The sequence below is a fragment of the Nycticebus coucang genome, chromosome 3 (genome assembly GCF_027406575.1).
Source record: "Nycticebus coucang isolate mNycCou1 chromosome 3, mNycCou1.pri, whole genome shotgun sequence".
NCBI classification, from domain to species: domain Eukaryota; kingdom Metazoa; phylum Chordata; class Mammalia; order Primates; family Lorisidae; genus Nycticebus; species Nycticebus coucang.
The window spans coordinates 84,399,105-84,407,568 of NC_069782.1; the positions used below are offsets into that span (position 1 = coordinate 84,399,105).

At 37.0% G+C, this 8,464-nt stretch overlaps 1 pseudogene; it reads right to left on the bottom strand.

The window, feature by feature from the left end:
- Nucleotides 1-1,304: 1,304 nt before the first annotated feature.
- LOC128581048 (gamma-soluble NSF attachment protein-like) lies at nt 1,305-6,293 on the bottom strand (annotated as a pseudogene).
- Between the last annotated feature and the right edge of the window lie 2,171 nt (nt 6,294-8,464).

Genomic DNA, 8,464 nt, shown 5'->3' on the forward strand with positions numbered 1-8,464 from the left:
CTTAAAACCATAACAAATTATCTTTTAGTTCTGAACATCAGAAATCGAATATGGGTTTCACTGGGCCAGCCAATATCAAGCTGTCAATCACATTCCTTCTGAAAGCTCTAGGAGAGAATCTGTTTCATTGCCTTTTTCTGCTATTGGAGGCCAACTGCATTCTTTGGCTTACAGCTCTTCTTCCATCTCAAAGCCAGCAGTGGGGCAGTGCCCATGGCTCAGTGAGTATGGCACCGGCCCCATATACCAAGGGTGGCGGGTTCAAACCTGGCCCCAGCCAAACTGCAACAAAAAATAGCTGGATGTTGTGGTGGGCACCTGTACTCCCAGCTACTTGGGAGGCTGAGGCAAGAGAATTGCCTAAGCCCAAGAGCTGGAGGTTGCTGTGATGCCAATGCCATAGCACTCTGCCAAGGGTGACAAAGTGAGACTCTGTCCCAAAGCCAGCAGTGCAGTAATCCCAAGACTCTCTCACATCACTGACACTCTGTTTTCTTCTTCATAGCTCTTTGTAATTCTGACTCTTCTGCCTCTCTCTTCTAAGGGCCTTTATGGTCACATTGGACCCAACTGGATAATCTCACCATCTCAAGATCCTTAAGTTAATCACATCGGCAGAGTCCCTTTTGTAAGGTAAATGTTACATATTCACAGGTTCCACAAATCATGACATATGACATGGCACTTTTGAAAAGCCATTATTTTGCTTGCCACACAAATTAAAAAAAAATTAATTCTAGTTTAGTGATCCAGCATTATGTCAGATGTGGATAAAATGAGGACTCAACCCAATGAAGTAAAGAATTACATTCTTATGAATAATTTGGGTTCTCTAGGCGGTTATGAAGAAATTAGACCAGAAAGTCTCTTTTCACTTATTTGAATCTGTGAATAAATGTTTCTGTTTAATTTCTTCTTCGTTTGTTAAATAGTGCTAATCAAAAATTACACACACACAATAAAATGAAAACAAGCAATAAATTGTATTAGTTTCCATATTCCAGTAAGAAAAATTATAAAATTATAGACCATTTCTAAGTGATAAATGTTAACGATGCCTAGGGTTCAAGTTGCTTTTCCCAGGCAGTCTTAAGTTCATTCTGAAAGCCTATTGGAGACTGTGCCTTCCTTCTGATAATTTTTGGACCTACCTTGTGTTTTTTCTTAACTAATAATTATTCTTTATTAGGATTTACAGTCGTAAATGCAGTGAAGTGTGGGTGCCCTTAAACAAGGCCCATGTCCATGAAAATGCACTTCAGGATTTTCCCTTTTCTCCCCTTTTCTTTTCTGTAAACAAAATACTAGTACAATCCTCCAGAGTATTCACCTTCCTCTTTGTGGTAGCTGTGGTGGTGATGCCTTCAGGCTTGGCCTGAGGTGTTTCAGGTGATTTCTTCTTGATTCCCCCTCCTGAAACCACCAAGCTCACACCCAGCTTACCATGGTCATTGTCCATGTATGTGAAAAGCAGTGAATTGCAGACTGCTGACACTTGATCTTGGTCTTGCTGGTCATGACCTTCCAGTTGTTTGTGGCAGCACTGCTGTGAACCCTGTAATGCTGTGCCTCTCCCGGACACAACTTTCCACAGCCACGTAGTCATTTCTGTGTCGTTAACTAAGACTTGAGCAATTGTTTTCTTATAACACGTTGGATAATTCTCAATTTCCTTATAAATATTTTTTCTTTCTGGATAGAGTGCCGCTTCATCAAACCAGCATCCTCATACTAGCAGTCTGGAGGCTTTTCCTGGTAATTCAACTGCCTGTGGTAAGTGTTCCTCATCTCAAACACATTATCTCTCTGTTGATATAACTGTACACGCTTCTCTGGATGTATATTTTCTATAAGTTTTCCAGCTTGCTCCAGAGCCGTGGCCAGTGTCATTTTCTATGTCATCATGCTGGCCTCCTCAATGAGCTGGACATACCTACCTTGTTTTTAATCAAGTTGATAGGCCATAACCTTACCAGACTTTAACATGCATTCATGAATGCCAATGACACAAAGGAGTATGAAAACAAACAAATGCATCTTGTAACTATATAAAAAATGTATGTATATACTTGTATAACCATAGAAATGGGAAATAAATAACCAAAAGGAAAATATGGTAAGTGTCAGATTTTCTGCTTTGTATTTAACCATTGAATGTTTAATTCAATAATTCTTATTGGGCTCCTATTATGTAATATATAATGTAATTATATATTATGATAGATACTAAGGAATAAGCTACGAAAAACACAACGGTACTCTACCCTAAGGAAGCTGGTAAATTACCAGGCCAAACAAAAACAACAACAATAATTATACACAAAAGTATAAGAGTTGTTATGAAGTCTTTTGTGTAAGATATAATTGGAAATCAAAGTTGAGATTTTTAATAAAAACTGGGGTGTCAGATATATACCTGCCAAGTAAAATTAAATCTCCCAGCATAATGCTCCTCCAGGTACTATCATGGATGATTAGTTAAACAAGAGAATATTTACAAAGATTTGGAGTTGGGCGGCACTTGTGGCTCAAAGGAGTAGGGCGCCAGCCCCACATATGGGATGTGGTGGGTTCAAACCCGGCCCTGGCCAAAAACTGCAAAAAAAAAAAAAAAAAAAAATTTGGAATCAAATCAATATGAAGACATGGAATTATTTGTCATTGCAGGTGACTGGAAAAGATGCTGTGTTGTAAAGACTGATGAAAATATTATTTTTAGAGTTCAGAACCATTTAGAAACAATTTAGGGTCAAAAATTTGGATTTTGAATAATTTCATGGATGTTATTCATTCATTTTTATAATGCAGAAAAATAACAAATGGAAAGTTGTTGCTGGATATGTGAACCATGACCTGTATGTTTCCTTTTTTATTTTTTACTTTTTGGCCCTCTGTATCTCCTTAAATAGCAAGTGAACTCACTAGAACATCCTTTAACCCCCACAATATATTCTGCGTTGTCTCAGAGATGTAGTTATACTTTGATCCATAAAGACTTTTGCTTCCTTCTGTTGGATTGATAAATAGGCAGAACAAACTCTAGAAACTGAACACCATATTTATGACTTTATTAGTATTTAATCTCAAGTTATATTTAAAAGTCCAACTGCAGCATTTTTTACATGTTTCATTGGAATTAAAACAACCATTCCTAGCATCCATGTAAACATGTAGTCTTGTTGATAATTCATTTATTCTTTGAAATACCAATTTTCACTGGTAATTTTATCTCCCAGACTATATACTACATATACCACATAGAGAATTTTCAAATTACCTTTTGGCAATGGGGAAGCTTGAATTGATAATTGAAGGGTGTTTTTTCCCACAGAGGTGGAATAGGATCAGACTATAGAGTCAAAAATGGATTAGATTTGAATCCCAGCTTTGTTGCTTAAATATATGACCTTTGCCAAATTACTTCACCTCATTGACCTTCAGTGTCTTCATCTCTAAAAGAAGGATAATCATGTCTTCTTGTTTAGGTGTCATGTGGAATGGAAACAAAATATGGCCTGCATGCAAGAATAAGTAGGATTCCATACCTAGTAGTTATTATTATCATTATGGTCATTTTCCACATAGAGGTGTTTTTCTCCTGTAAAGTATTAATCTCTAATTCCAGCTATAAAGTCTTCCCATAAACTTGAAGGAGTGGGCAGTCACTGAAATAATTACTTGTATACATTTCTCTTCTGCCAGCTATTTCTACTGATTAAATATATTTGCATATGCAAATTAAACACTGTGTACTCATTACTTTAAATGTGTTTTTCATTAGGTAAATGAAATGCTTATTGAAGATGATATAAGGCTAAAAGAAAAATATTGTCAAAACAAGTAACAGAATGAGTTTATAAAAATTTATTTTCTAAGTATGGCAACACTGCCTTCACTTTAACCACATAGCATACGTAGTCAGTTTATTCAATGATTTTTGTTCAATACATGTACTAGTCTAAAACCATGTTCCACTAATTAGTATTCTTTTAACTAGCTGCACTACAGATGTGACTTAAATGTTCCTTAAATGTCATTTTAATTATACAGGGACAAATCAGGGATTTTCTCTTTTATTCTTGGCCATAGGCTAAGGCAGAAATGAAGACAAAGCCATAAAGTGTCCTCTTTAAAAACTGAAACTAATAAAAACCATTTTCTAAAAGAGAGGGGGCAGCAAATTATTCAGCAGAGGAGACTGCATTAAAGACTTGAAAATCACCTTCATCTTACTAAAGTTGTTAGAATAGCTGGTTTCCCTCCATGTCTCCCAGCCCCTCACTGAACTTTTTCTTGCTGATTCTCTTTCAGCCTATACACACCTTCATTTATCTTCCATTTATTAAAACAACAAACTTGTTCTCTGGTTCCCATCTCCTTCCCCAAGATGACTGCCCCAGCTTCTTCCCTGATGACCTTACGTATCTTAGCATGCACATTCTGGTTCTCTGTTTGGTGTTCTACCATCCCTGTAGTTGGCGTTTGCAATTCCCTACATCTCATTCTGAGTCTTTAGCTCACTGATGCTTTAGGGGTCTGGACCTGCTCATCTCCCACAGCAATGAGTGAGAGCTCCCGTGGCTCTATATCTCACCAGCATTTTGGCCGTTTTACAGGTTGATGGTGGCTGGAGGGGTTCTGCATCTTCCATCAAGAAGGGAGGATGTGTGGTGGGGTGCCAGGCTCATGCCTATAATCCTAGCACTTTGAGGCTGAGGTGGGATGATCCCTTGATCTCAGGACTTTGAGACCAGCCTGAGTAAGAGCAGGACCCCGTCTCTATAAAAAATAGAAAAATCATCCAGGTGTTGTGGGTGTGCACCTGGAATCCCAACTGCTTGGGAGGCTGAGGCAGGAGGATTGCTGGAACCCTAGAATCTGAGGTTTCTATGAGCTATGCTGAGGCCACAACACACTAGCCTTGGCACCAGACTAAGACTTTGTTTCCAAAAAAAAAAGAAAGAAAGAAAAGAAAAGAAAAACCAAAAAGAGAAGAGAAGAGAGGATCTGAAGACTTCATGTATCACCAGTGAGTCCAGGATTATCTTTGCTCCATGCCAGAGGCCCACTGAATGTTAGGCTCTTTGAAAGTAGATTAAACAGATTTCCTTGAAAAAATATCTTAAAAGTGCAAATGTATGAGCTGTTCTATCATGTGAATTTTCCAGAGTCAGTATGTATTGAAGTCTAGGCCTTCTGCCGTATCTAAATCTGGAAATATATAGGATGTCCATAAAGTTTGTGTGCATTTTAAATTGTACACGAACTTTATGGACACCCTGTATTTATTTATGAAAGCTAAGGCTGTCTATGCCTCAGACTTTCCAGAAGTGTTGGCCAAATTCCTGTCCTCACCTCAATCTCTTCGCTTTCATGCCCCAGTGAATTTCACTTCCAAGGGTTTAGTGAAGATGTAAATAAGGTTTTATCTACTGTCCTCTAGATGAGTAGGGCTTTGCAAGCCACTACTGAGTTCCATGCTATTACAAAGAATAGGAACATTTTGGTCTGCTAACCCTTCTTCCACCTAGGATTTTGCAAATTTTCGAATAAAAATCACTCCTGTTTGAAGCTGGACTTAGTGAGCTTACTGCTGAAACTCATAAAGAAGCTAGCAATGATTTGGTGGAACTGGGAAGATAAAGAGAACAAATATAGAGAAAAATATCTGTGCCCTGTTTGGATGCTGAGAATGCAGCCCAGATTCTAGAGGAGAATTTTCTTCATGCATTTCTTCTTTCACTTTTTCAACTCTACACCAAGGGCTTAGGAATAGGAGTGCTTTCTATAAAAAAGTACAAAGGATCAAACAATCATGTTATCAATCACGGAGAGCAGAAACAGCCGATATCCTTCAGAAAACAAATTGCAAACTGAATTTAGGGTAATTTGAGGTGGATGAATGTACAAAGTGACCATTTATAGAAGTCAGTGAAGAGAAAAACAAGGGTAGTTAAGTATCCTGTAGCCAACAGCAGCAATGTCATTATCACCCAAAAGAATGAGAGGAGGGAGTGGTTAACACAATTCTGAAGGTGAGAATGGTAGAAAGGAGGGAACAGAATGTTGAGGTCAAATGAAATAGTCTGTCCAAAATTATTTTTAGTTATTTTAAAGTATTTCTTAACTTATTATTGGCTATAGCCACTTTGTTTTGCTATCAAATATTGTTCACTCTCTCTCTCTCTCTAAATCCCTTTCTTTACCATTAACCATCCCTACTTTATCCCCTACCTACCTGCTACTTTTCCCAGCCTCCAGTAAGCATCATCTTCCTCTCCCTGAGACATCATCCTATCTCCCTGAGATCAGTTATTTCAATTTTTAACTCCCACATACAAGTAAGAACATGCAAAAATATGTCTTTCTGTGCGTGGCTTTTTATCACTTACTATAATGTTTTCCAGTTCCCAATGAGAAGATTTTATTCTTTTTATGGATGAATAATATTCTGTTGTGCATATGTACCATATTTTCTTTATCCATTTATCCATTATGGACACTTAGGTTGATTTTGAACCGTGGCTATTGTGAATTGTGCTGTGATAAAATGTGGAAATGCAGACGTATTTTCCATGTACTGACTTTCTTTCTTTTGAATATATACCTAGCAGTGGCATTTCTGGTCACATTGTAGTTCTGTTTTTAGTGTTTTGAGGAACTGCCAAACTGTTCTTCATAGTGTTTGCACTAATTTCCATTCCCACAGGCAGCATCTGAGGGTTCCCCTTCCTCTAAATCTTTGCCAGGATTTGTGACTGCTTGTCTTTTTGATAAAAAAACATGTTAACTAAGGTGAGATGATATTTCATTGTAGTTTTGATTTTCATTTCTCTAATGTCTAATGATATTAAGCATTTTTTCATATACCTGTTGGTTATTTGTATGTCTTCTTTTAAAAAATGTTAATTCAGAACTTTTGCCCACTTTTAAATCAGATTATTTGATTTTTTCCTATTGAGATGTTTGAGATGCTTATATATTCTAGTCATTAATCTGCTGTCAGATTTGTTGTTTACATATTTTCTCCTATTCCGTTGAGGTTGTTGTTTTCACTTTGTTGTTTGTTTAGCTTGATATGATGCCATTTGTCCAATTCTGCTTTCGGTTGCCTGTTCTTTTGATCCGTTGCTTAAGAAATCATTTCTCAAATGGATGTCCTGGAATGTTTCCTGAATATTTTCCTTTAATAGTTTCAGTTATTATAATTAAGTCTTTAACCTATTTTGAGTTGATTTTATTGATATAGCAAGAGATAGGGGTCTCATTTCTTCTTCATGTGGGTATCCAGTTTTCCCAACACAATTTGAACAGACTACCCTTTCCCACATGTCTATTCTTGGCACCATTTTCCAAAATAAGTTCACTATGTGAATTTATTTTATGGTTCTCTGGTCTATTCCATTGGTCTATAAATCTGTTTTTAAGCCAGTACCATGTTGTTTTGGTTACTATTGCTCTATAGTATAATTTGAAATAAGGTGATATGATGTCTCCAGTTTTGTTCTTTTCACTCAGAATGGCTTTGCCTATCCTGGGTCTTTTGTGGTTCCATATAAATTTGAAAATTATTTTTTCCTATTTCTGTGAAGAAGAAATATCATTGGTATTTTGATGGAAATTGCACTGAATCTACAGTATGGACATGTTAACAATATTCATTCTTCCAACCCATGGGCATCGGATATCTTTCCATTTTTTGATGTCCTCTTCAATTTCTTTCATCAATGTTGGAATATTCCCCAAACAAAGGAATAATAAATGTTTAAGGTGATGGATACCCCAATTGCCCTGATTTGATTTTTATAAATTGTATGCCTATATTAAAACATCTCATATGCCCTATAAATATGTACAACAATTGTGTACCCAATATTAATTAAAAATTTCAAAGAAATTGAAAAAATGACGTGGATAAAAGGAAGCCAGGGAATAAGGAATATAGAATGCTCAGAATGGTCTTCCTACCTTGCAAAAGGCTCCCAAGTGAGACTTCTCCTGTAGGCAACTTCAGGGCAAAGATAAAATCAGGGGCATAGCTAGAAGACTTTTAAAGACCTTAGAGAGATTCAGCTTTCTGAGAATATTAAGAATATGCCTTGTAGATGGTGTCCATTATAAAAGAGGGCTTCTAAGAATATTAAGCACTGACTCCCTGTTAAAGGCTGAATTGTGTCCTCCTATTCATGTGTAAAAGTATTCACCTCTGCTATCTCAGAATGTGATTTTATTTGGAGATGAGCTTGTTACCAAGTAAAAGTGGTATCATTAGGGTGTGTTCTAATCTTTTATGACCAGAATTCTTATAAAAGGAGAATTTTGGAGGTAGACATACAGGAAAAATGTCATGGAAACATGGCAGCTGAGATTAGGGTGATGCATGTACAAGCTAAGCAAGACAAAGATAGCCAGCAAGCCACCAAAAGCTGGGGGGCGGGGAGGAGCAGACTGCTGATGCCTTGAT